This window comes from Canis lupus, chromosome 2 (assembly GCF_048164855.1).
Source record: "Canis lupus baileyi chromosome 2, mCanLup2.hap1, whole genome shotgun sequence".
Lineage (NCBI taxonomy): Eukaryota > Metazoa > Chordata > Mammalia > Carnivora > Canidae > Canis > Canis lupus.
Window position 1 is genome coordinate 89,428,890 of NC_132839.1, and position 27,977 is coordinate 89,456,866.

The following is a 27,977-nucleotide window of genomic DNA, read 5'->3' on the forward strand; positions in this document are numbered from 1 at the left end:
TTTTTTTTTTTTGTAGTTTAGATTTATGGACCGAGATTAATTTCACTACAGTTTCCGGTGTGACCAAGTACAAGGTTTATACTTCAACAACCCATATGGATTCTGATCTTTAATAATGATCCCAACACTTTGACAGCTGATAGCTCAGGGTGTTGTCTTACAGCATTATTTTTCATTGTTTGTCTTATTTTCTGAGCTAGGATGTGGATCCCTTAAGTACAGATGCCTTGTGTTTATTTCTTTGCATCTTCTACAGCATCTGGGATGTCACTTTAGATATCTGTGCTTGATTCTTACCATTATACTTGTTCTGGAGAGTATTATAAAAAAGCAATATTTATCATTGATACGATGCTTATTCTTGAGAATCTCAGAAGGCTGTGATCAGTTGACAGTCCTCATCCTGAGGGGGAAAAATAAGAAAAAAAAAAAAAAAGGATGAGTATAAAATAAAGAAGACTCTTTTTTTTCTAGAAATGAATGCATTTCTTTCTGAGAAAAATAAGGAATAAAAATTATTTTATATATGTACAGCTGCATAGCATCTATGCTAAGCACAGCTATCAAGAGGCCTGGATTATGGTATTATGAATATACCAGTTTGTCTGGTATATGGGATACCTCAGGGTATTTATTTTATTGAGCCAGATAACATGCATTTATCTGACATATCATTGCTTTCAAGTATTTTGGCCTACTTTATTTCCTGATGATTGCTTAACTGAAAAATAGGAATAACTCCTATCAAAGGCTAACAGTATTTCTGGATATAAGAAATTTCTGGACAGTCTCCACTAATAATTGCCATTTTGTCTCACTAGCAACTCTGACAAGAGCTCCCCTGGAGGCCTTGCTGGTGTTGCCTGAGACACATTTTGCAGCTTTCTTGGAAACACCCTTGAATGTGCCTATTTAAAATTCCTCCAAGCTTCATGCTTTTGTATCCTTATCTGGCCATGTCACACACTCCTTTTCTGGGTCAAACCATGCATACTACATTTATTCAGTCTTAGAGGAAGAAAAAGGAAAAAAAATCCACTCAGACCTGTCCCTACAGCTATTTTAATCTCTTCTTTCTATAGCTTTTCTATTTGGAAATTTAGTGGGCAAGCACTAGTAGCTCCCATCCCCACGTAAGTGAAAGGCCCAGAGAATCCTACCCGCTTCCCCAGAGTTTTGCTACAGGTGTACTTACCCCAATTGTAAAGCAAGATTATAAGAGGACAGGTTTTGTTGAAAACACCTGGATAGTGTTTTATGATCTATCTCCTTAATCTGTTTGGAAGTTTTCTTTAAGAGGTGAACTGGGGTTTAATTAGTCTAACATATTACTTCACCATTTCACTCACACCCTTCTCTTAAAGGACCCTGTACCGCCATGATGAACAGTAGGTGGAGGATTCATGTAATAATCAGATGCTGGGTTTGACTTTTCACCACCTTTCTCTAACTTTGGTAACTCAAGCAGCTTATCTTCGTAGGGTGAAATGGCACGTCAGAGCTTCAGTTTTTAAACTATTATAAATGTGAAATTTGTTGCTATTTATTAAGGAATTTCCAACTCTCACATTCCATGTTACCTTTCTCCCCATGTTTTTGGGCCACAGGGCTCAGGTTAAGCATGTCATAAATATCTTTCTCTGCTTAATACCAAGGGTACGAGTACTTCCTCCTCCCTATTCCCCTACCCTGCCCTATCCTCTAAGAGCAGAGTGGGAAGGGAATATACTGGGAAGATAAAGGCTATGTTAATGTTCAACTCAAAGGTTGGTATTGGATGATGGCAAACCCTTTGTTGCCCTGCACTGTTTTGTTCTGATCACAGCTCTCTGGATTTATTTTCCTCAGAATCTTACTCAAGGCTTTCCTGTCACTTGACATTTGAAGTATAATGGAGTTTGTTATCTCTCTTTCGAGAATTCAGTTGGTCAACCGTCTTTAATAGCAGTCCTGTTTTTCTTCTCAAAACTCTTAAGTGTCAGCGAGAATTCTCTGATTGGTATAATGTTTGGGGGAACAACAGGTGGAGGGATGTGGGGGAAAGAATGGATAAAGATTTAGGGAGTGTGCACTCCTGGGAGTCCTACCTGCTATGAGACTTAGCAGCTTGTCGTCATGTGCAAGTTAGTCTTTCCATGTGTCACTTCGTCATTTATGAAATCGAGGAGTCTGTGTTTTATGTACCTTACAGGATGACAAGAGATCATGTGCATAAGATATGTGGTACACATTTGGGGTTAAGTCAATGGTAGTTTTATTATTTTTATTTCTCTTGTCTTCATCCTCCTTTCCCTGAACTCTTTGCCTATCTATGCTCCAGTCTCCATTGGGCTGATCCCCTCAGGGTACCCTTCATGGTGTCTCTGTCTAGTCCCAGTCCTCACAGCGAGCTGTCTAAATGGAGGCTGTGGAGTGCTCCCCATTGAATCGTTAAAGGTTGTACCCATCTAAGTTGCCTTAACCCAACGGCACAAGTTCTAAGCATAGTAGGCAGTTACATGGTCCATAAGATTCCTTGACTAATGTCTCACTTCTCTCTGGGATGCCAGCTCCAAACAGGCAGGGCCTGGGTCCCATAAATTATTTCCTTTTCTAATTGCAAAAGCCTAACACAGTGTTTGACCCATCCGAAGTGGTCTACCAAAAAAAAAAAAAAGCGTTCTACAAATTAAACTCATGACTGAAGGTGCAGATCATTAAGGTAGGATCATCAGTGTAGTGATCTTTAGTCTATAAAATGAAAGGATTGGAAACTTCCTGTGATTTAAATAGTATAGACACTGTAAACCTCTTATGGAGATGCAAAATAGTACCATGAGTTTCTTATATCCTGAGATATATTAAATGAATGCCCAGGCATGCCCAGGAAGCTCAGGATGGTCAGAGCCCTAAATTAAAAATGTGTTAGGTAAACCCAAGCTTTTTTATCCAGAGGCATTTATTCTGGACTTTATTGCTCCATCGAAGAAACATATTTCTTGAAATGTTTGAGCTGTGAAGACCAGGTGGGTAAGTCAGGAATTCTCTGTCTTAGAGTTTCTTTTCAGGCCAGCTTTCCCCTTGAGAAGCTCCAAGCAGGGCTTTTGTGACTCTTCTGTTCTTCTAGGGTGGAGTGAAGGTCAGTCCAGAGAGCTATCCACAAAATTACAGACTTGGAGATAATAGAATCATGTTTATGAAAGAGAATAAAATCTAGAGGGCATTCTAGAATGTCAATATTTCCCTTAAAATAGACCTTTCAGATCATTTGACTCAGCATCCATTTCACATGTTAACTATCTACAACCTAGGGAAGATAAGCAATGAAGACAAGTCCTGTTGCATGTTGGGTGTGACAACATCAGAACTGGACCTCACACCCCAAAACCATTGATTATCAAACCTTCTACTCCATGATATATATAAATATACCAAAATATACATAGTAAGTGGATTTTTTTTTCATTGTGATTGAATATATGCCTGTGAGTGGACTTGACTATAATTTTTTATCTTACAAAAACATTTTGGACAGTCATATTAAATCTAAAGCTAGCTTTCAGAACAATGTAATACTTTATCCTGCCAGGTTTATTCCTAAATTTTATGCAAAGTTCTACATGCAAATAACTTATAGAAGTAATATCAAGGCAAGGCTCCAATTTGCTATATTTTCCCTTAATTGAGGGTGACCCAGCAGCCAATTTTCATTTCAGTGAGCAGCTCATAGATGCAATTAGTTGTATGTGTAATGAGGAATAGTGAGGTCAGCAATTTTGGCCCATTAAGTGGACCACTGAATAACAGAGAATTTTAACCCCAGTTGGCCAATAGAGGAAGCTTTGTGCAAATATAATAATGACATGACACATAGTTTCATGTTCAACTTGGAGCCATGGTTTATTAACATTTTCTGGAAACCTCTCATATATTTCTAGAATTTGAAAGAATAAGTTGTTGCTGAATTGATTTGTAACCAACTTGTATTAATTATATAGGTGATCTTAATGTGATTTATTGTGTGACAAGCTGCCTTAGAATTGATGACCTGTTATCCTTCTCGTGGACTCATGTACCAGAGCCACATACCAATATAGCTGTAAAGTAAGTCTTAAGTTTCATGGAGATGTGTAGGTTATCAGTTTTAGGATAAGCAGTTTTTATTTTTATTTTTTTAAGATTTTATTTATTTATTCATGATAGTCACACACAGAGAGACAGAGAGGCAGAGACACAGGTAGAGAGAAACAAGCTCCATGCAGGGAGCCCGATGTGGGATTCGATCCCGGGTCTCCAGGATCACGCCCTGGGCCAAAGGCAGGCGCCAAACCGCTGCGCCACCCAGGGATCCCTAAGCAGTTTTTAAATGTCTGTAGATTTCTGGGATCCCTGGGTGGCGCAGCGGTTTGGCGCCTGCCTTTGGCCCAGGGCGCGATCCTGGACCCGGGATCGAGTCCCACGTCGGGCTCCCGGTGCATGGAGCCTGCTTCTCCCTCTGCCTGTGTCTCTGCCTCTCTCTCTCTCTCTCTCTCTCTGTGACTATCATAAATAAATAAAAATAAAAAAAAATAAAAATAAAATAAATGTCTGTAGATTTCTATTCCTCTTTGTAGAAAAATACTTTAGCCTGTAAATTTGATATTTTTCATTTCCCCCCTTCAGATTCCAATTTTGATTTTTATTTTACTTTTTAAAATTTTATTAGTTTTACTTTTTAAAAAGATTTATCTATTTATTTTGAGAGAGCAAGAGAGAGAGACCACAAGTGGGAGTGGTGGCAGAGGGAGAAGGAGAGAGAATCTCAAGCAGACTCTGTGCTGAGCATGGAGCCTGTCACAGGGCTCCACTCCATGACCCTGAGATCATGACCTGAGCTGAAACCAAGAGTTGGCGATTAACTGACTACACCACCCAGGATCACTATTTTTTTTAATTTATTAATTTTTTTTTAGTAGGCTCCATGCCCAATGTGGGGCTTGGACTTATGACCCTGAGATCAGGAGTCCTGCATGCTCTACCAACTGAGCCAGCCAGGTGCCCCCCACCCCCAATTCTGATTTTTTAAAAAAATAATTATTTGTTAAGTGTCTGTCTAACCCATTAGGTCATGAACTTCATGAGAAAAAGTACCACTGTACTTTTAAACTATGCATTTATTTATAGATGTGTCCCAATGCTAAGTAGACCCTGAAATATGACAGGTAGTCAGCGCATAGTTACTAAATGAATATGACTAAAATAAACAGAACCAGTCATCTTCATCATTTACATGTACTATAGAAGATCCTTCTATATAAAAGTAGTTGATGCAAAAGGAGTTGCTTTGCTGTTGGCCCTGGGGACAGTTTTTAACTACTGTTGTTTCAGTTTTCTAGATTTCTGAGCATGTAAGTGGCATTAATAAAAATAACTGCATATTACTATTGAAAGCTTCAGTTAATTCCAAATTCCAGCTGGTAAACCAGAAGGACACAATTTTTTTTTTCGGGGAGTAGTAAATGAAGGTTATAAGGTTGAAAAAGCTCTACTTGACACTCCGTGATGTTTCACAATGTGACACACGTATTTTGTTTTAGCACCCCAAATTCTGTGTGTCCCTACCTAGAAAATATTCACCCGTTGCAGTTTCATTTGGAAGAGGTCAAAAGTATAATGTTTTGGTGACATTTAAGCATAATAAAAGCAGGGGAAAAGTCTCTTCTGAAATGTTCTTTTCTTGGACAAATCTGTCATTTGTCTCTCATTCTATATATCAAGACAACCAAGGTATAGTGTGATGTATTTATCAAGAAAGGAGAATCTCCTGGAAGGAAAGCAGCTTCATTCATAACCTACATTCTTAAGATATTCGTTAAATAGTGCTTAATTCTTAATACTGCTACCACTAGTTATAGAATACTTAACCCATGGCACACTTTGCATAGTGCTTTTTTCTGTGTATTGAACATAAGTTCATGATGTCCCAGGAGGTGGTGATATCACCATTATTTTATGGGTAAATGTTAGAGGTGAGCCATTAGCTCAGCTAGTAAATGCTAGAGTTGGGATCAAGCCCATGTCCCTCAAGACACCAAGTGTACACTGTTGGTGTTCTTCCTAACTGGGATGTGCTTCCTAAATGGTGAGGGCTTAGGATCAGTGTGGCTAGAAGGAGAAAATGTTCTGCTTCCCATATACCGCAAAAGAATCCTCTTTACAGGGGGGGACTTTGTGGTGGCAGATAGTGTAAAGATGTCATAGATGAAGCTTTTTAACTAGTAAGATGACAGGACAAAGGGTAAAAAATCTTGAACCCAGGCTGGGTGAACCACAAATTTAGATATGATTCCATCAACTTATGTTTTTTAGAGCTTTACTGAGGTGTAATTTAATACTATGAAATTCACCCATCATAAGTGTATTATTCAAATGATTCCTAATAGATTTATAGAGTAGTACAACCATTAATTAGTATAAGTTCAAAAGGCTGTATCCTCCTTTCTTCAGCCCACTGTGCTAGGGTAGGGAACATTCTCAAAGTGAGATTTTAATCTCTACCACTTAAGCCAGTGAAAGAATATTTTTAATTTGTCCTTTAACCTTCTCCATTAAGTTGTATTCATTCCTCTATTTTCAAGTAAAAATTCTAAATCTTTTCTTGGCTTTCTACATTTCAGATTTCAACATATTGTTTATTTCTGCATGGGATAGGGTTAGAATGGGCAAGAATGGTTGTATGTTTAGGAAGTAAGTGCTAGTGTGCTGAGAGAAAAAGTATTTTTCATCAGAAAATTCTGTAATTTAGTTTTATTTCTTATAACTGGGTGTTATATATGGTGTTATAAGCGTAGAAAAACATTTTAAAAGTCTTTAAAATTATAGATTTTTAAAGTGGCTGCAGACTAAAATAATCCTCTCTTCTGTTTTTGGATTCTGAAATATTATTCTTCAATAACATTTCTGTTGACATTTAGAGGGGCTAAATTTATTCATTTACTTTTTCACCATTATTTTTTCAAGGTTTGTTTATGTATGTATGTATGTATGTATGTATGTATTTATTTATGAGAGACAGAGTCAGAGACATAGGCAGAGGGAGAGGGAAGCAGACTCCCTGCAGAGAATCCTATGTGGGACTTGATCCTGGGATCCAGGATCACGCTCTGAACCAAGGACAGATGCTCAGCCACTGAGCCACCCAGGGGTCACTCACCAATTGTTTGTTAAATGAATTCAACATCCAAGTCCCAGGATTAGTTGTTAGTGAGAATTAGAAACAAAAACAAAAAACAGCAAAACAGCCCCCCCCCCCCCCCCCGTGGCAGTCAGCTGAGCTGCCCTGGCTCTAACTGCAAACCCATGGTGTTCACCCATTGAATATATGCAATTGCACAGAATATGTACGTGACACAAGGTCCTATATGATCATTATAGAGGAAGATAAAAGCATGACCAGTCCATAATCACGTCTGAACACAGACAAAACAGAGCCCAAACCACAGATCAACCTTGCTTCCCTCCCAGCTAACATGAGTGCTGTGGCTTCTTCACCAATGAAAGCTTTAGCTTCATGTTACCATTCTTGCCTCCTAATTTACCACTCTTGCCTTTAGTTTTTACTAAACAGTGAACATATCCATTCATAGAATGGCCTTACTTTCTAACAGCACCCAATCCAAAGTAAAATTATATTTTCTGGACCCTTCTGTGAAAGCACATACCCTATAACAAGCCTCCCTCGGCACCGTCTGTGGGATGCCCACCCCCATACCTCCACCTTGTTGCCACCTTCCTTGTTGTGGTGAGATAATAAGCTCTACCTTACTCAACTACTGATCTGTCCCTGATGGTCTTTGGCTGGAGGCTATCTACATTAACACTGGAGGTAAAACAGATGTTGTCTCAGCTCAGATTGAGCTTTCATTCTTGTCAGAGAGACAGATGTTAATGACATAATTTACTAGTTAGTGGATAACTACCTGTGAAATCCGTGCTTTGTGGAAAGGAATTAAGCAGTGAATATGTGCAGCAAGAGTCTGGAAGCTTCACTGCAGAAATGTCTCTTGAGCTGAGAGGTGAAAAGAGTTAATAAGGGAACGGTGTGAAGGGCCAAGGGAAAGGACATGAGACTGGAGAAAATGTGGTGTCCTGGAAGACCAGAGAGACGACCAGGAGGAATAGAGGGCAAGAAGGAATTATGGGGGCTGAGGTGGGTTGTTAGAGGTTCTGGATGTTGGATATTTTCATATATATGTATATATTTCTTTTTTCCCAAAAAGCAGAAGGGGGCCATTGAAGGTCTAAGGAGGATAATGATGTTACCATATCATGGTACATTGTGCAAAGATTTTTGGATGTTGGGTGGAGAAGATATTGGTGAGGATTCACAGTGGATGTGGGGAAACTGTGTAGGAAGCTTATTCAGGTCAGAAATGAGGAAAGCATGGATTGCAGCAGAGAAAGTAGAGGTGGAGGGATGTAGATCATTTGGGATACATTTTATTGTAAAATTAAATGGATGGGGTAATGGGTTCTGAGCAAGGTAATAGGGGAGAGGGGAGATGTGGCTTGAGCAACTAAAGAGATGGTAGTGTCATTGATTGGTTTGATGAATGTATTACATATCCTGACTTCATTAAAGTCACCGGACTACTACTAAGTATCGGAGCTAACACTCACATCTTCTGTTTTCTGGAGGAGGCCTTTCTTTCTTTTACATTCAGCCCTTTTTTGTATTATAAAGTGAAATATAAGGGAAGACATGGAACCAGAAGAATTTCAGAATAGGTTCAGGGATGGGAGTACAGCAAGCTGAGACCCTATCTTGAAATAGGGTGAATGGCATCATGTGGTAATAATCATTTTTGAAACGGTTTTTAAATTCCAAGATCAATCATTTAAAGCTGATTCAAATTTTCATGACCAGAAAGGTGGTTTTCTAGGACTGGAGGTGGAGGTAGGATGTCGGGGAGAGAATGAGGTTGAGGGAATGGATTATATGTATGAAAATCATCTTTATCTTAGATGATGATACCCAATTTGAATTGGGTCTTTCTTTTTTATTTTTATTAATGAGTCATTCTTCCATCCATCACTCAACTATTATCTCCATTTAAAAACATTTTCAGAGAGTGATTAATTCCCATGTCCTCTACTGGAAGTAGAAGATAAACAACAGTGAGTAATTGTTATGTAATGTAGAACACGGTCCAGGGGTCAGGAAACCTAGTTTTGGTCCTAGCTCTGTTTCTGTTTTTACGTAGGTTTCTTTAAATAATTTATTCTTCATCTTATTGGCAATATGGTACTATAAAAACTATATCTTTATTGTTTCATAAGTATCAACTTTTGTTTGAGGAAACAAAAACAACAACAAAAAGATGTCTCCCAAACATGCATAATATCAGGAAGACAGTAATATCCTATGAGCTTTGATTTCTTATAAAATGGGGAAAATACTACTGCTTACCTAAGGTTGCAGGATAAATAAATGACCTAAGGCATCTACTAAATACTGAACATTCCAAATAATAAATACTAGTGATACTAAATATTGAAACACTAAAAAACTCAAATATTTGTTATTGAAGGAAGTCTTTTTTTTTTTTTAAAGAAAATGTGTGTAAGGGGAGGGAAAGGGCGGAGGGAGAGGAAGAGAGAATCTTAAGCAGATTCCATGCTCAGCAGAAGCCCCTCACAGGCCTTGATCTCAGGAACTTGAGATCATGACCTGAGCTGAAATCAAGAGATGGTCCATTAACTGAATGAGCACCCAGACATCCCAAAAGTCATGCATCTTAGCATTTCTGACCCACTGGACAAATATGTAATTTTGATTTGTAAAACAGGTGTCTCTAAGTCTTAGTAGCATAGGATTAAGAAAAAATAGAGTAACAGTAATGTCCACTTTGATTAGACATTCTCTATTTCAGGAAAAACTTCAGGAACTCCACCTCTTCTGTACCTTACTCATCCCATCTAAAATAATTTTTTGATTAATTAAATTCTGCTTATGTTCTCTATCCTTTTCCTACTTTTTTTTTTTAATGATTTCTGCCTGTATAGTTTTTCAAAGTGGTGTCTCATCATTGCTGCCTCTGAGAGAGTGCTTCTTCCTGGTCCAGTATTTATATCCTGGTTTCATTCAGCGAATAAAAATAAGACAAAACCAAACCAACCCCCCCCCCAAACCTTCATGGTAATTATCACCACTTCCCAACCAGTGCTTATTATAGGCAGGTGCACTTTATCATTTGTGTCCCAAAGTAGTGTTGCTTTGGCCACAATGTCTTCATAGTGGCCTGAAGCATTCCATGGTGCAGTTTCTAGAACCACCATTTTAATCTCTGGCCCCTTCTCTCTTTCATTCCAGGTACAAAATAAAAAGCAAACTCTTGGGAAATAGTAGGCGGTCACTGCTCTCATTTTCAAGTCAGCTTAAAACCCACTGGTCTTATCTACTACTGACCTATTACTTATCTAGGACTTACCTACTGTTGTACATTTATCTACCCGTTTTAGAGTTTTTTTCTCTTTTCCCCCTTAACTACATATATTCATTTTTTCATAAACTAGAAAAAGTCCACATGTCAAAACACCTTCTATTACCAATATAATGGTAAAGTGCTTTGGACACGAGGCTGTGACAATCTCTGTTAGAATATAGCTTCTTCTACTTACTAGTTAAGTCATATGAGGAAAGTATATACAATTCTATGACTTCAGCTTTCTGAAAAATGGACATAATGCTTCACTGAATTTTTCTGAGAAATAATGAGAGGATATCCTGGAAAGAATCTTGCACTGTGTCTTGCAAAGTTCCTAATTTAGAGAATGAATGCAATGGAAGTGGTTGCCCCAGGTTGACGAGAGAAAGCAGGAGAGCTTTCTTATGAGAAATGTTGGCAGATGTTATTATTGAAATTCCTCTTAGAAGCCATAGTACGCTTGATTACCTGAGGTATTAGGGGGACAGTTTATGTTCTCCATCACACCATTGCATGTTATGTTTGGCAGTATATTGCATTTTGCTATATTTTCAATTTATTTTGGGAAAGAGTTTGTATGAGGAGTTCTATAATAAAGTAAGCAATATTGAATTTTTTTCTTCAATTCCTTTAGGCCTTGTTTTATTATTGGCTTTTTTTCCCAGATCATCATGTGAACAATGATGAGAGTAAGAACCATTTATTGAGAATAGAATGCAGATGTCTGGGTTGTAGGCTGTTGTCTCAAGGCAAAGAATTAATTTATTTCTTTTCATTGTAAACTTCTATTTTGTTTGAAAGTATGTTGCCTTGGGAGTCACTGTTTTATTGTGTGTGGATGTGTGTTTCTTTAGAAATGATATGATCACAATGTTAATTGAGCTGGTCTGGTCCATCTTGTAATCCCTTCTTTGACCAAAAAGGGGTAAAAAGGGTGATAAAAGACCATTTGGTAAACATTGTTAAAACAAATCTAACACTAGTAAATTGAAGATTATACATAAGAAATGAGATGCAGCAACTCTCTTGTGATTATAGTTGAAAACTGTAAAAACGAAACCAAATACCACTAATTAGAATATTAGAGCTAAGCCAAAATTTCTGTTGGTCTTGAACTTGTATAGTAACCATCCTGATTCAATTGATCTCCTCTTTGCTGACTTAATTTTTTAAGGAGCTGTAGGAAGAACACTTTTAGGAGAAGGAACTCATTTCTAGTTATGGGACTGGAAGAAGTTCAAGAGCTTTCTCTTAACTCAGCAGTCAAAATTTTGTGCTTTATGTAGAGACTATTTTAAAGGAGAATTTTTGTCCAAAATTAAGTAGAGAAAAGAGAAAGACTATATTCCATACAGAATTTTTGTGTTTTACGACAAAATAGTCAAAAACACTGGATGACATAGGTAAAGCATCTTTTGAAAAGCATTCCTTAGGCTGGCAAGAATGCAGGGGAGAGTGTCAGAGGCCAAAAGTAAAAAAGAAGCCAAAATCCAGAGATGAAATAATGCACAACTAAAGCTGCTGTCTGTCTCATGATATCTTCTGGTCATGGATATCTGTGAACCTCTGTTTTGATGGCAATAGGGTCATAAGGAACAGGAACAAAACTCAGAACCTCTGCTAGGCAGGGCATGTGACAATATTTTCCGTGTATACACACACACATAAAGCTGTGGGACCTTCAAGGTATGCAGAGAACAGGCTTCAAGAAAAGTTATTTGTCTTAAAATTTTGCAATGAATAAAGGAAAAAAAATAAATTTCCCTTTGGAATTTGTAATCATATTTCAGCCCTCCGATGGTTTAACAGGTCAAATCTATAGTAATTGTGGGTCCTGATGAATCTCAAGACTAATACTTATCTTTCCCAAGATACTTCAAGAAGCTCAACTCTCATTAAAAAAAAAAACCTAAAGGAGTCCAGGAGACAGTCTCGGGGTGCCAGATAGGACTGCCTCTCCCCGGTCTCCTCTTGCCTTATTGTCACAGGCAAGAATGAGGAGATTCTGTGGTGGCATTCATTGTGTTTAAGCCAGAGCCATAGCAACTCAGATGTCCCGAGTCATTCCTCATCCAGTGTAGGCTACATGGGCGGAGATGTTCTTCCCCTACAGCACTCTCCTCTCTTGGTTTTATTTTGCACTTAATACCATCTGATATACATGTTGCTTCTATATTTATATGTTGTCCTTACTGAAATCTCTGTTTCAAGAGGGCTGTGTTTAGTGTCTTTCCATCACTGTGTTATCATGGGTGTTTAGAATAGTGCCTGATACATAGGAGGTTTTCAATAAATATTTTCTAAATGAGTTAAGAGTAGAATTTATAGAAATCAAATATATAATAGTTGAAAATAAAAGTATAAAGGTGAATCTACATTGCACATTCGATACAATTAAAGAGAGTATTAACAATCAGGGTGGAAAAAACTGAGCAAATTGTCCAGACCAGTACAGAAAGACAACAGAATGGAGAACATGAAAGATAAGAAATGGAAGGATAGACTAAGAGAATCTAAACATGTCTGTTTAAGTAGAGAGTGTCTACATTTGAAAAGAAGGGGAGAGTTTTCTTTCCTTATTAGTTCAATACTAAATTATTAGTTAAACATTCTGAATTATAATAGATATAAGTCAAAAGGGGCTTTCAACACACATTTTTTACTTGACAATAATATTATTAATTATTACTTCTATTTATTATTTATTTTTGACTCTATTTCTTTTCTGTAGTTATTTAAAAGTCTAAATGATTCAGCTCTCCCTATCTTTGTTATAAGTTTGTAACATTCTGTAAATATTTTAGGCATAGACATATAATCTGTCACATGCTATTCTTTGTTCTCTTAAAACCTGTACAATATATACCAGATCATCATATTGTACACTTTAAATATATACAATCATATTTATCAATTAATAAAGTTAAAAAAAGTCAAACCCATTCTTAGCTGATGGTCTATGCAAAAGCAGTCCATGGGCTAGAATTGAGCAGACACTATAATTTGCTGATCCCTGTCTTAGGAGGTGAGGTCAGAGACAAGTTGGTATATAGTCGAAGTCCATGGACACCACTGGTCACTGCCTTCTTGAGAATAGAAGACCTACTTCCTTCATCTCTTCTATATCTAGATGATTGACAAATTGACCTCCAATTACAACTTTTTCTCATTTGGAGTCCTAAGAATGTGTGCGTGTGTGTGTGTGTGTGTGTGTGTGTGTGAGAGGGAGAGACTTATATAAATATTGTGTGTTTGTGTGTGTGTGCTACTAACATGAATATCACAAAGTAGCAGACATGCAAAATTTTCCATGACTTAAAACAGGATAGAAAGACTTTAAGAATATCCCATCCTTCAATTTCTTTTCCTTGTAACTTTACATCATCAGTATCTTGGTAATGACATGATCTAAGGCTTTTAGTACCAAATTTTCAAAGTTACATCATATCAAGCAGAATTTTCTTCAGTGATAGAAGATGGCTGTGGCAAGGGAAATGACTCCTCAGACTTTGAGACAGGGCTTTCCAATCCTGGTACAAGTTCCCATAGAAATTTGTTCTGGCATCTCTTACAGCTCGTAGAATTGCATTTTTATTATTTGCTAAAATGTTTGTCTTTCCTCACAGGAAGTTTCTAGATGATACATACTCTCTTATTCAGCATTATATTCTGAGGTCTTGTTTGGGATGTGTATGTGTGTGTGTTAATAAAGAAATTAATAGGTGTTATAATGTTTAGGAAAGGAAAGAATAGGAACAAAGCAACCAGGGAAATCATGGGATTGTGTATTTGGAGAAACCTTATTTTCCTGTGTATATGGCTTTGGATTCATGTTCCTTGACTTTGGTAGATATTAATTCATGCAAAGTAATACAAATACAGCATATATTTTCTTATTTTATTTTATTTTATTTTATTTTATTTTTTATTTGTATTAAATTAGTCAACATATAGTACATCATTAGTTCCAGATGTAGTCTTCAGTGATTCATCAATTGCATAGAACACCCAGTGCTCATCACATCACGTGCCCTCCTTAATGCCCATCACCCAGGTACCCCATCCCCCCACTCCCCTCCTCTCCAGCAATCCTCAGTTTGTTTCCTAGAGTTAAGAGTCTCTCATGGTTTGTCTCCTGATGGGTCAGCATATTTTTTGTCATGGGCTAGATAGTAAATATTTTTGAATTTGTGGCCATAATGTCTCTATCACAACTGGCTTGGGAAGATGAAAGCAAATATAGACAATACAGAAATGAATATGTGTGGCTACATTCCAATACACTTTATTTTCAAAAGGGTGTCAAATTTTGCCCATAAATTGTATTTGCTAATTTCTGTCATATAAACAGGGAAGGGAGGTCACTCACTCACTTCTGTGACATGGTTGATATTTGACGTACAAGTCATAGTCACAATTCCAGAGTTCAGGAGTTTTCTTCGATGGTGTTCTGCCTAGACATTGAATTATGCCTTATGCCTTCTCCAGTTCCCAACCTTTCTTTTATTAGGTCTGTATCATCCAGCAAACATTTACTTTCCTATTTTAACATGTTCAAGTCAAGATCCACCCCTTTACTAGGAGATGCCAAGGAATCTGAGAGTTCATACTGAAGTGGGTACTCATATGATTTGTTAGCCACTGCCTTTGCCTTCCTCCTACAATCATATACCTTTTAACTCTAGCAACAATACTTTTAAACAGTGTTAGTATCAAAGATTATCGAAACAAATAAAATACTGATTAGTATTTGCAGAAGTCTTGCAGTTTTAGTAATCTATAGAGAAACCTTTAAGGGTGTGGAGTTTGGAGTTACCCATACCTGCATTCAATTCCTGGCTCTGCCACTTAATAGAAATAAGACCTTGACCACGTTCCTTCTCCTTTACAAAGTTCAGTTACTCCATGATTCTTGGAAAGTGCTCAGCAAGTGCCTGGTATGTAAGAAGAGCCCAGTAAATGTCACCTATGATCATTACCAGTGGTATATTGTCAAAGTACTAAATGGACTAACCTTGGTATGTTCATGCCTCCAAGAATATAACAGTTTGAAATGATAGTTGTTGTTTTTTTTTTTTTCTGGATGGATTGTTATATAAAATCAATCTTCAAGGAAAATGTCAGCTTATAGTCAACTAATTAAAAATTCCTGATCATGTTGTCAAAGATTGCAACAGAATTTCATTTGTGGGTAGAAAGTATTGATGAGCCAAATAACAAGTCAAATGTATTAGTGCTCCTTAACTTACCTAAAGAACTGATTATTTTGAAGCAGGGTAGTTTTCATCCATCCAAAACATCCGATTTATTTTATGTGCCTCCTAAGCATTTGGCAATATAGGACATTAAATTAGTTTTTAAGGGATGTACAAGCATAAAACTGAAATTTTGTGTAAGCTTTGAAATGAAATGATCATTGAAAGTAGATTTTTCATTACTTTTAAACTACACAGCCTCCAAAGAACTTAAGCATTTTTTTCTCTTTTCACTGGATAATACCTTAGCAGGATGGCTCTTTGGATTTTCATTTTTAATCTTGTACACTATACTTTAGCTAAATTGTGTGTGTGTGTGTGTGTGTGTGTGTGTATGTGTAGATAGATAGATAGATAGATAGATAGATAGATAGATAGATAGATAATCTGGCATTTACCTGTATAAGTCTGTCACTAATCTCCTAGAATCAAATGTTAATATGTATGTGTAATGTGTATATATATTTTCATATTTTATATATTCAAGTATAACATCTTAAAAGGAGAAAAATAAGAGGAAAATTGTAATCACAAGATAATTTTTGGTGGGCCAGGAGTAGAGGAGAATTCACTAAGTAGCTCTCTTATAAAAAGCTTTACATTTTTATGTCATAAAAGTGTTTATATATTGGCACTGCCTTTTTTCTTACACTATTTTTTTTTATCTCCATTAGGTTTCATACACATAGTGAGATATTAGGAATGCATGAAGCTTACCAGAATATCATATAAAGCTAGTAAATATTCTATTGAACCATTTAACTAGTGTCAAAAAAAAAAAAAAACTAGTGTTAACTAGTTTTTTTTTTGGAATCTCACTTTACTCTCCAAGGTCAGAAATCAATAGATATTTTAATATTATATGGGGGGTTTTTTGGTATAACATAGGAGGCCCAGGTAAAATTCATTGTGCCTGGGATAAATAATCATAGTACGGAGAAGATAACCCAATAAAAACTAAATAAAGTAAATAATGAGATACAGTAATGAAACCAAACACAATAATGAAACCCTGCTAGTGCTACAAGGAAGAGAAAATGTAAATGTTCACATGTGGAAATCTCTAGCAAGCACAAAGACTACTTGGATAAAACCATTGGATAAGAAGCACAAACAGACTAAAGTAGAATGAACAAATCAGTCTGAAAAAGTGAGTGAAGCAGGCAGCCAAGATGGGACAGTAATAAAATTCTGAGTTGTAAGGATCAAAGATGGCTGTTGAGAAAATGGGAAAACTGAATGGTCTCTGTGATCAGTGTTTGTAGGAAACCCTATAGCACGTTCATGCAAATAGGAAAATGGAGCCTTTTGCTCAGAGCATGTGGAAGCTTTGCCAATGTCAAGAGTTCAATCTAAATGGAAATGATAAGCATAAACTGTTGCTGCCTATTATTTTACAGTAGAGCACCCAATCACCTAGAGGGCACCGTGTCCACAAAACTTGGGCTTTTCTAGAATATATATCCTTGCCACTTGAGAACCACAGGATGAAATTATTGTTAGATACACCATTCCCATATTCACACTCTGAATGTTTATTATTCAGACATAAAAAATAAAATCCCCAACTCATATTATTAGATAATATATAGATGTATTATTTTAAAACCATCATCATCTCTAACATATGGATATATTATTTAAAAAATAAGAGGAGCACACACATTAGTCAATTGCTTAGAGATGGTTGCTTCCTTTCAAAAACGAGGAAGGGAAGCTTTTAAAAGAACATATAAAAGATCTTATCTATAACAGTACATTTCTCAGGTATATAATTTACCTGTTTCATGGAGAATAAAAAGCTACAGAGAACCCATGCTCCAGATAATGGACAAAGAGAAAAGTGGGTATGGAACGTGTTATGGGTGGTATGAACCAAATCCTTTAACATCCTATGAGAAACAGGAGTAAAGAATAAAACTTGCTTTAAAATATTTTAATGTTGGGATGCCTGGGTGGCTCAGCAGTTGAGCGTCTGCCTTTGGCTCAGAGTGTGATCCTGGAGACCCGGGATCAAGTCCCACATGAGGCTCCCTGCATGGGGCCTGCTTCTCCCCCTGCCTGTGTCTCTGCCTCTCTCTGTGTGTCTCTCATAAATAAATAAATAAATAAATAAATAAATAAATAAAATCTTTAAAAATATTTTAATGTTATTTTGCACAGGAATAAACCACAGTGATCCCCATGTTTATTGAGCTTTAAATATGTTTTAAAAGAAGGGTATGTTGCAGAATTTTACCCAAGATCGTATAATATATACTTGCATCTCTTTTATTCATCTATTTTTAAGGGGAACAGCAACATAAAATATATTGTATGAAATATACACTGATAAATGGCATCTACAACCACTTCAGATTATTTGAATGGGGACAATAAGATTTATTTGGAGTTTTCACTAACTTGGATCACATTTTTAAGTAAACCATTTGTTTTAAAGTTGTTCCTTCCTGAAAGCTGATGGATAGTAAACATCATTTTACTTCAGGTCAGGACTATTGCACAGAGTTGATCAAAGGGGATTTTTTCCTGAGAACCGAACTAGACTGCTGGGACTACTGTAACAATACCACAGAAACAGGAACAGAAATTTATTGTCTCACTGTTCTAAAGCCTAGAAGTCCAAGATCAAAACGCCAGCTGGTTGGTTTTCACCGAGGGCTCTCTCCTTGGCTTGCAGGGGGCCACCTTCCTGCTGTGTCCTCACATGGTCTTTCCTCCGTGCCCATCCCTGATGTCTTATCCCTGAGTCCTCATTACATATAAGGACACCAGTCAGGTTAGTCCTCAGGCCTCGGACTTAACCGCCTCTTGAAAGGTTCTGTCTCCAAATATAGTCACATTCTGAGATACTGTGGGTTAGGGCTTCAACATTTGAATTTGGGGGGAGGGGGACACAATTCAGTTCATCACAGGAGCCAAAGGCACATTTACTTAAGGTAACTTGAGAGTCATGATGAACTTGATTGGAGAAACAAAGAGAACTTCTGGTCTCAGCAATATTTTTTAAGCCAGGGTCTCATACTCTCTGAACTTCCCCAGAGTTTAAGGTTAAAAGCCTCCTCGGATGACAGCACTCTGTATGTCCAGCATCCCTCCTGTGGTAATTGTAATTCTACTCAGACGCCATCAAGAAGTTGCTAATGCTCATTGTTTACCAGGTGTATATTTTCATGACAAAAATTGAAAAGTAAACCATTTAGTCAAAACAATTTATGTAGCTCTTGACATAGGATGGAATTAAGTAACATCTCAGGTGAACCAAAAAGGCCATTTTCCTCAGTTGCACCATTTTTCCCCCTCTCAAGTAGAGATCAGGCTCAGGCCTGGACAATGATTTGTTTAGGGGGATTTTATATGATTAAGTGGAAGTAAATATTTCCACATAAAGGAAGGATTCGAGGTGTGTTGATTCTATTCTTCCCCCAAGCTCTTGAATTATGAGTTCTACATTTTGTAATTTTCTGTGATTAAATAAAGGCTTGTCTCTTTTGAAAATCAGGAACATCGTTGGATAATTACTATCATGCTTCCTGCAGGAGAATGGATAGTGTTGTATGTATATGGATAGATTTCCATTTATATTTGGTGCAGATTAGTTTTTCAGGAACCCATTTTATGCTTTGTTACCTGTAACAGTCCAGCAAAGCCTGGGATCTCACACGCCCCATGGCCTTTCTTACTTTGCTTTGTGGAATAGAAAGTCTCTGCTCCCAAGTACTTAAGATAGGAGCCTTTCCTCTCTCATCTGTTGACTCTGAGCCAGATGATTCTTTCCAAATTCCTTTCCCATACTTTTAGCACTTAGAGTGATGCCCTTACTCTTCACGTCCAGTTTTCTAGGTTTGGTGTTTATAAAGAAATCGGGAACCGTGGATGCTTATCTCTTCACAGGATGACAGCCCAATGGGTAATTTTATAAGTCACAGGCCTCCACTTCCAAGGATTTGCCTCTATGAACCTAGAGGTGTTGTTTTGTGCCTTTGGATTCAACTGTGTGTCTGCAGCCATGTTAAGTCATGGGTTCCCCCAAGGTAGAGAGTCTTTGCTCTTTCCTCTGCCGACTTCAGCACAGCTATAAAATTAAGACCTTCCTGATTACCCCAGGGCTTCATCCTCACTCTTGACTTCAACTTCAAGTACTAACATACTTATTCTCCAGGCAGTGAGGTCTGCCAAACTTCGGTTATCTGTGACCGCTTCCACGATGATTGCCATTTGCACACTTCACCTATACTATTATTTGCTTAGTAGTTTTCTTTAAATCATTATGCTTTGACTTTATTTACTTAGGAAAGCAAGTTTATGTCACTAGCACACATTTAAAAATCTATACTATTGAACCATTAGTGGAAAGTAAATATAAAAATTAATATAATGTGAAGGAAGTGTTACAGAAATTCTTAGAGCTTACTGTGAACTGAGATCTGGCTTAGTACCTTGTAGGTTTACAACAGATCCTCACTGATTCCTTCAGCTAGCATTTGTTGGGAGCCAACATGTTCCATAAAGTAGGAATGATGCAAAAGCCAAGATAAGGTCTATGTGCTTGGAGCTTATGGTCTACTGAGGGAGAGAAACAAAATAGATAAATAAGTTAAATAACTGAGCACTTCCCTCTCCCACCATCAGAAATTAGTAAGTGCCTTAAAAAAAAAAGATACGGGGATAAAGAGTGAAATGTCACAGGTGGCATTATTATTTGTTTTCTGCAATTGAGGAGAGTAAACAAGTATGTTAAGTCACCTACCCACAGTCGTATGAGTAGTAAACAATGGAGCCGAGCTTTCTCTAACTAGTTGGAGTAGACATGGACATTCCATTTACCAGAGAGAATCACATATCGCTCTCATTGTATTAGCCTAAAAAATTTTTTGCTCTTGTCTCATTTTCTGGAAGAAGCCAAAATTACTAAAAGAAATATATGGAGGATGCCTGAGTGGCTCAGTGGTTGAGCATCTGCCTGTGGCTCAGGGCATCATCCCAGGGCCTGCTTCTCCCTCTGCCTGTGTCTCTGCCTCCCACTCTGTGTCTCTCATGAATAAATAAAATCTTTAAAAAAATTTGGAAAACTTTGCAATCTTTTGCCTTTTTTCTTCTTCTTTGATTTATCTTATGTTTGTCTTACTTTCCAGGTAAGCATGAAAAATAGTAGGCCTCATAAAATAATGCATTCCCATAGGGATAGTTTTGCGGAATATGCAGGTAAATAAAGGAGTCACACATTTCAGCTGGATGAATGCAAGAGCTGAGCGTTAAAGTTATGAATTATGAACTTTGTGATGCCACAGAATAGCATCCTTTTAGCTTTTTGTCATTAACTTTGGTAAATAATGACTACTCTTTGCGTTGTGAATGATGACATCCTGCAAGGCAGTAATTCCACCCTTGAAAGATACAGTTAGGTTCAAACCAGATTATGCTCAAGTATTCCGGAGAGCAAAGGTGCTTTAGCTATGGTATGGAATATTTTTAAGTTTGAGGACAGAGCCCTCTTCTGGCAAATAGGAGCACCTTTTTTCCCCCTAAATCTATTTTCTGTGTTCTATTCAAATGAAATCATAATACAAAACTTGCTGCGGAAATCAGAATCTTAAAAATCTCAAGTTGAGCGATGGAATATAAATTATCACCGTGTTCCAGTAAGGTGAATTCCTCTCCTAAAATCTCCTAAATTCCTCTCTGAGATGTGACTGGACTGCGTACAATGCTCTAAAAAACAAGATAAAGTGAGTGTGAGTAGAGGCTTAGTATTAAAAATCGTTGCTTATAAATATTTCCAGCATTGATGACATTGGTTTTTCATCCCTAAGTGATTTTGAAAATGTCTTAAGGTCTGGGCTTGCATATCAGGAAGTGGTTGTGCAGCGAGGTCACTTCCTGAGACTAGGAGCATGGTGCTTACTTTGGATCATCTTCATCTTTCACCCAAGCCTCTCGTCCTGTCTTCCGTCACTCACACCTGATACCTGCTGTCTGGGCCTTCTTCCCCGCCTCCTTTATTTGCCCCTCCACGTGATGGCTTTGCCTGGAGCCCTTTCCATGAACCTATGCCCTGAGCTTCTTTCCATGGTGGTTTCATCACCAAAAGAACATTCCCATGCTCTTCCCAGGGTTGAATGGATATCGAGACTGAAAATGTGAAGGAATCAACTTTCAGTTCTGGGCTTGCGTTCAAATCAATTTAACTTTAAACCAAACACAAGCTGAATCTGACGTTCATTTTCGCAAGTAATTGTCGAAAAGCAAACATTTGGGCAGATTGCCTTAAAAACTGTTATTTATTTAAATAGAAGGAGTAACAGCATCGGGCTCCCATAATGTGATTCTCTCCCACCCCTGCTTTTTTTTTTTTCCTGGTTTTTGTTTTGTTTTTTAAATTTTTTTATTGGAGTTCAATTTGCCAACATTTAGCTTAACACTCAGTGCTCATCCCGCCAAGTGCCCCCCTCTGTACCCATCACCCAGTCACCCCAATCCCCCCACCCACCTCCCCTTCCACTACCCCTTGTTTGTTTCCCAGTTAGGAGTCTCTCATGTTCCGTCTCCCTCTCTGATATTTTCACTCATTTTCTCTCCTTTCCCTTTATTCCCCTTCACTAATTTTTATACTCCCCAAATGAATGAGGCCATATAATGTTTGTCCTCCTCCGATTGAGTTATTTCCCTCAGCATAATCCCCTCCAGTTCCATCCACGTTGAAGCAAATGGTGGGTATTCATCGTTTCTAATGGCTGAGTAATATTCCATTGTATACAGAGACCACAGCTTCTTTATCCATCATCTGTTGATGGACACCGAGGCTCCTTCCACAGTTTGGCTGTTGTGGACATTGCTGCTGTGAACATTAGGGTGCAGGTGTCCCGGCATTTCACTGCATCTGTATCTTTGGCCACCCCTACTTTAAAAGGAAAAGTAAGCACACATAGAATAGCTCCTCTTGCACATAAAAGCAGTGGTCTACACAGACAGAGTTAAAGTTTTTGACTTTCGGGGATTTTTAGGAAGCTACCTACAAAACTTTTTCAAGTCGGGAAGACGTGAGCTCTCTGTGAAAGGCACATCCAGTTCCTAGACAGATATAGCGAAGACATCACATCGTCGTACATATCCATCCTCCGTGACCCACTTGCTGTGCCTAATAATAATATGGAAATTTAGATTTTTAAAAGAAAATCTAAATTGTGAAACAAGCTGCTGAAAGGGTGGTGACGGGTGGCAGGCTGGCCTGTGAATGGGTGTGCGGCTACCCCCATCTAGTGGTCGTGTGTGGAGCGCAGGACGGAAGCTTTCCAGCCAGAGGGAGCCCTTTCATTATTAGTTCCTAAAATAAATGGTTAGCTCAGAGGAAATATTGCAAAAGTCGTTTCTTTCTCTTTTTTAATTTTTTTAAATTTTTGTTGTTTTTTAAAAGATGTTATTTATTTATTTATTCACGAGAGACACATAAGAGAGGCAGAGACACAGGCTGAGGGAGAAGCGGGCTCCATGCAGGGAGCCCAATGCAGGACTCGATCCCAGGACCCTGGGGTCATGCCCTGAGCCAAAGGCAGGTGCTTAACCACTGAGCCCCCCAGGTGTCCTATCTTTCTCTTTTTTAAAATTAAAGTTCAAAAGGTACATTCTTTCAAAAAGTAAATGAGAATTTATGCTAAGCCAGGATGGATTTGGATTTAACATTTCTCATAGTACTACAGGTCATGATTTGTCATCTCCTGGAGTCACTTCCTCGGTGAAGCCCTCCCGATTCCTCCAGCACAGCCAGTCATTCCCTGTTCTTGGCTGTCATTGTATGGGATTCCTCTGGGGGTAACACAACCAGGGAGAAAATCCTGAGCTTAGGAACCAATGGGTCAGCAGGTTGTAATATCTGCTACAGCTCTGTGACCACAGGCAAGCTCCTGACTCCTCTGAACTTCCGCTACTTTGTTTGCTACAATGATGAAGATGCGACCTTATCCACGGTAACGGGTTGCCGTGAAGATGCCAAGGGCTTGTGTGAGGTGGGGAGGGGTGGTAACCATCCATGAGTGGTAGCTACTTTTGTGGTGACTTTTGCACTCACTCTTACTAAAGAACTAAGACACCAGTATTTGTGGGGCTTTTCCTCCAAACCAGCTGTGTGGTCATTGAGGGAAGAAGCTGCTTTAGTCTTTTTTTTATATCTCGGGTGTTGAGTCACATGCCTGGCACAGGGTAGGTGTTGTAGAGTGAATGCATCTGGTTCCATCTTGCAAAGGAGGATGTGGTTTCTGGAGCTTAGGGGCTGGGGCTGAGGCTGCTTTGTATTCTTCACAATTCCTAGCATAGAGCTTTGAGTAGTTAATTAGTACGTGAATGATGTGTCTTTGATTGACATGGCAAAAACTGTGCGCCTTCCACATTGTCATTCGGCTAATTAACTGAGTTCCACTTCAGCCTGTATTCAACAGCACTCTGTTTTTTTTTTTTTCCATCATTTCTCTTAAAATTTCATCTCCTTATTTATATAGTAAGTTACTTAATCATCACTAATAGGATTACTCTTAGATTGATGTGAAATTCATCAGTGAAAACTGATAATGGGGACGCCTGGGTGGCTCAGCGATTGCGCATCTGCATTTGGCTCAGGGTGTGACCTCGGGGTCCCTGAATCAAGTCCCACGTCGGGTCCCGCAGGGAGCCTGCTTCTCCCTCTGCCTGTGTCTCTGCCTCTCTCTGTGTCTCTCAAGAATAAATAAATAAAATCTTAAGAAAAAATAAAGAAAACAGAAAATAGAGTTTTTGTTGTTTTTAGGGGGGTTTTGGCTGCTTTGGTCCCCAGATTTTGAAATGTCCTGTGTGGTTTATGCCAAAGGGTGAATGTGTCCCAGTAGATATTAGACCGACAGGGCCTGCTGTCGCCTTCTGGGGCTTCACTCTAAATTTCTTTTGGGGAATCTGTAGGTGGCCTGCCTTCGAACCCATAGATTTGTTTTCTCCTTTGCTCCTTTGCTGTCTGTCCCACCCGGAGTAGGAGACGTGATCTGAAGGAAGTTCCCGTGGCACAGTTGGTGAGCGAGTCCTTCCCTGTCTTTGAAAGTGGAATTCTAAAATTCAGTATAAGAATGAAGAAGGAGGGAATTGTGTCGAAGTTTGTGGCCCAGTTCAGGGCATTGTCAGCAGCAGAAACCCCGCTTCCTGACAACCTGCATGCCCTGCTGAACAGCCGTGATGCTCCACAGGGACCCCTCCTCATTACTCATTTCTTCTCTGTCGCTTTACAAGTCATACTTGTCAGAGTTGCCTAGGGCTTGTCAGGTAAATAAGCAACCTCTGGTTATTTAGGGATTCTGTGGGAAGCAGGTACTATAAACTCAGAGTCCAGCCTTTAATATTTCGAGCTTGGCTTTCTTTTGGAAATGCTTTGGAGTATCAGACACTGCGAAGACGCAGGACACAAGGGCCTTACGTTTCTGACACCAGCGGATACGTCATCTCAGCAAAGCACAGAGTCTTAGAAACTGATTTGCTGAGGCTTTGAAGTTGTACAGTGAATGCACCTCTGTTAACGAAATTGGGACGCTAAGAGTTAGCTGTAGAGCAGAAAGTGATGCTAATCATTAACCTTCATTCCTGGCATCCGGCTGTGCAGGCTTAAACTCCAATGCGGCTGCTCCTCAGCTTGGACAGCTGCTTAACCTCCCCACATCTCATCTCATGGGAATAATCAAAGTTCGTAAGTCCTCCAGTCATTGTTCCCTGAGAGCAGAACTTGGCAACAGTGGGCATTCAGTAAATGGCCTGGTGCCATCCGTATTGGTAGCAGGGATGAAGTTTTGGAATATAGGCGAGGTCCAGAGCTGATGACCAAGGAAGAAGCCTTGAGATGTCTTTGGTGCAAAATGGTGGTTTTATTAAAGCCCGGGGACAGGACCCATGGGCAGGAAGAGCTGCTGCCCCAGGCCTGTGAGGGGTGACTGATTTTATACCCGGGAGTTGGGAGGGGTTTGAGGATAGCATGCTCTCTAAGGGATTTTGGAAGCAAGGTTTCCAGGACCTTGAGGGGCTGGCTCTTGTCGGGAATAGGCCACTTATTACCATCTAATAAAATGAGTCATGAGACCCTTCAGATGTATATCATGGGCTATGTGTTGGGGGGTGATTGCCAACATGTACCTCGGGGGTTTAGAGATGGAGGGAATTTTCTAAAGGGAATATTGTATGTTAAAGTAGACTTACAGGCTCTTGGGGGGCAGCTAAGAATGACTTCTGTCCTTAGTGAAGTATGAACATCGAGGCGGTTGAGTCTGTAGAGGAAGGTCCCTCTGCCTGTTTCGAGGACTTGTCCATGTGCTCCCCCAGGCTCGTGCCTTGTCTTCAGCTAGCCCTGGTCCCCCAACAGTAGAAGCATTCCAGTTTGCATTAATAACCGTATTATGATCATCAGAGGTTTTCTTCCTTCCTTCAGTTGTATGGTCATGATTGGTTTGACCCACGCTGAGCGTCCAGTAACACTGATGAGGGAACAGAAGGCTAGCTGAGGACAAACCACAAGCTGACACCCCACAAATGACCCCACCCACCTACCCGGTGGGATGTGTGTGACATTCCTCAGACACTCTTGGCTGCCCTAAAGCTAAGGGAAAGGAAAAACAAATAGTTAATTTATTGAGATTATAGTCCTGTAGACATGAGTCTCCCTCAGGTTACCAAACATCTTAGGGATTTACAAGAAAAAAGCATTCTTGTCAATAACCTAACTTCCAGAAGGCACCTCCCAACTATCTTAATGTCAATGCTTTACTAGAGGAATGAACAACCTTAACTTTCAGAAAGACGAGGCCTCCAGTATCTTGTAGGTCCTCCTTAGCATATGAAATTTCTTTAAAAATCTCCCTTTTCCTTATCTCCTTCAACTCCCGGGATATAATGAGCTGCCCCTCACAACCCTGGGGCAGCAGTCCTGTCTTCGTGCTTTAATAAAACCACCATTTTGCACCAAAGACATCTCAAGAATTCTTTCTTGGTCGTCAGCTCCAGACCCCATCCCATCAAACCTCACCTACATTCCAAAACTACATCAGCAGGACTCCTTGACCCCTGCCCCTCCATGAAGAGTCTTTCACGGGATTCCTCTATTGCCCAAAACGGTTGCCACCAGGGAGGAAGAAAGATGGGAGCGGAGGCCATGGCAACGGTTGATGAGGCAACTTGCCTTGTTCAACATTCCTTCGGATTTTCAAGGAATCCTCCGAGAGGGCTGGCTTTTCATGAGGTTAAAGGCCCTGTCACCACAGGTAAGACCTTCAGCTGTAGAAATATTGTTAGATGTTAGTTAATATGTGTTAGGTGACGGTCATTCCCATTAACAGTGTGCTTGGCCCCCGCTGAGCACATGCTAAATGAGTTAGAAGATTACGTTGTTTAACACAGATAACATTTGTATGAAGAGATGATTATTTGTTGATGAGGCAGTGGGTTCCGTGAACTTTTGTAAAATGCCCAAAGTCATTATAATAATGACTTATCATGATAATGGTAAGTATCAAAGACAAAACTCAAATCCAGGTTTATTTGTATCTCAAATCTATAAAATATTTGAAAATAAATCACTGGCCCATGAGGCACTGTGATGTAGTGAGAAGGGTTCTGAATGGGTAGAACCAGAGAATATTCCAGAGCTCACCATGTCCAGAGGCTCATTTCATGCTCACAGGGAGTCATTATTATTAACCTCATCGTACAAGTGGAGAAGCCCAAGCACAGGGGGTGAAGTGGCTTAGCCCAGGTCTCGTGGTTAGCGAGAAGTGGCACCAAGATTCAGGCCCAGGCTGGCTCTGTCGTCTTCACAATGGTGATGACCAGTCAAAGACCCGGGTTCCAGTCTTAGCAGGGGCACTTACTAGTAGGCAGTTGCTGGCCAACTGCTTGATAAAGCCAGGTCTCGGTTTCTTCCTTCGTAAGTTGATGATCTTATTTGTTCTATCCTCTTTATAAGCTGTCCGTGAGAAAGAAAACATGTTCATTCCAGTGTTTTCTAGATTTATAAGGCCAATGAAGTATAACCACTTATTACTGTTATTCTTAATCCTTGACAGTATACAAATTGATGCAATATACATAAAAATACATGTTTACAGAATAAACCTATTACTGTTTCTATAATCCCTCACTAAATAAATAAGTCAAAAACACACAAATGAATGTATAATAAATGTGTAACATAGAGTCCCCTTCTTTGTTTTAAGCTTTGAGGTGAGCAAAACAAGTATACTATAAATTTGACCTCCTTAAAACGTATGGCGAGTAATTTTAG

General features: G+C 38.9%; 1 protein-coding gene and 2 long non-coding RNA genes across 12 annotated transcripts in view; 2 read left to right on the forward strand and 1 right to left on the reverse strand.

Annotated features, from left to right (window-relative positions):
- KCNIP4 (potassium voltage-gated channel interacting protein 4) overlaps positions 1-27,977 on the forward strand; it is a 1,119,488-nt gene that overhangs the window by 129,934 nt on the left and 961,577 nt on the right. The gene's annotated exons all lie outside the window — the stretch shown is intronic.
- Positions 97-27,498, reverse strand: LOC140623170 (uncharacterized). 2 transcript variants are annotated; one of them, XR_012022835.1, is made up of 5 exons: positions 27,348-27,496; positions 26,724-26,971; positions 25,901-26,175; positions 2,088-2,184; positions 97-403 (listed from the first exon to the last, which is right to left on the reverse strand). It is a non-coding gene; the product is annotated as an uncharacterized lncRNA (long non-coding RNA). The 2 variants fall into 2 exon arrangements; XR_012022834.1 differs by having other exon boundaries at positions 25,901-26,971; positions 27,348-27,498.
- LOC140623156 (uncharacterized) overlaps positions 26,266-27,977 on the forward strand; it is a 56,056-nt gene continuing 54,344 nt past the window's right edge. Inside the window, exon 1 of one of the 8 annotated variants that reach the window (XR_012022823.1) lies at positions 26,266-26,958. This is a non-coding gene — a long non-coding RNA (uncharacterized lncRNA). Of the gene's footprint in view, positions 26,959-27,333; positions 27,621-27,977 lie in introns of those variants that run through there. The other 7 variants (XR_012022833.1, XR_012022832.1, XR_012022818.1 and 4 more) reach the window with 7 other exon arrangements.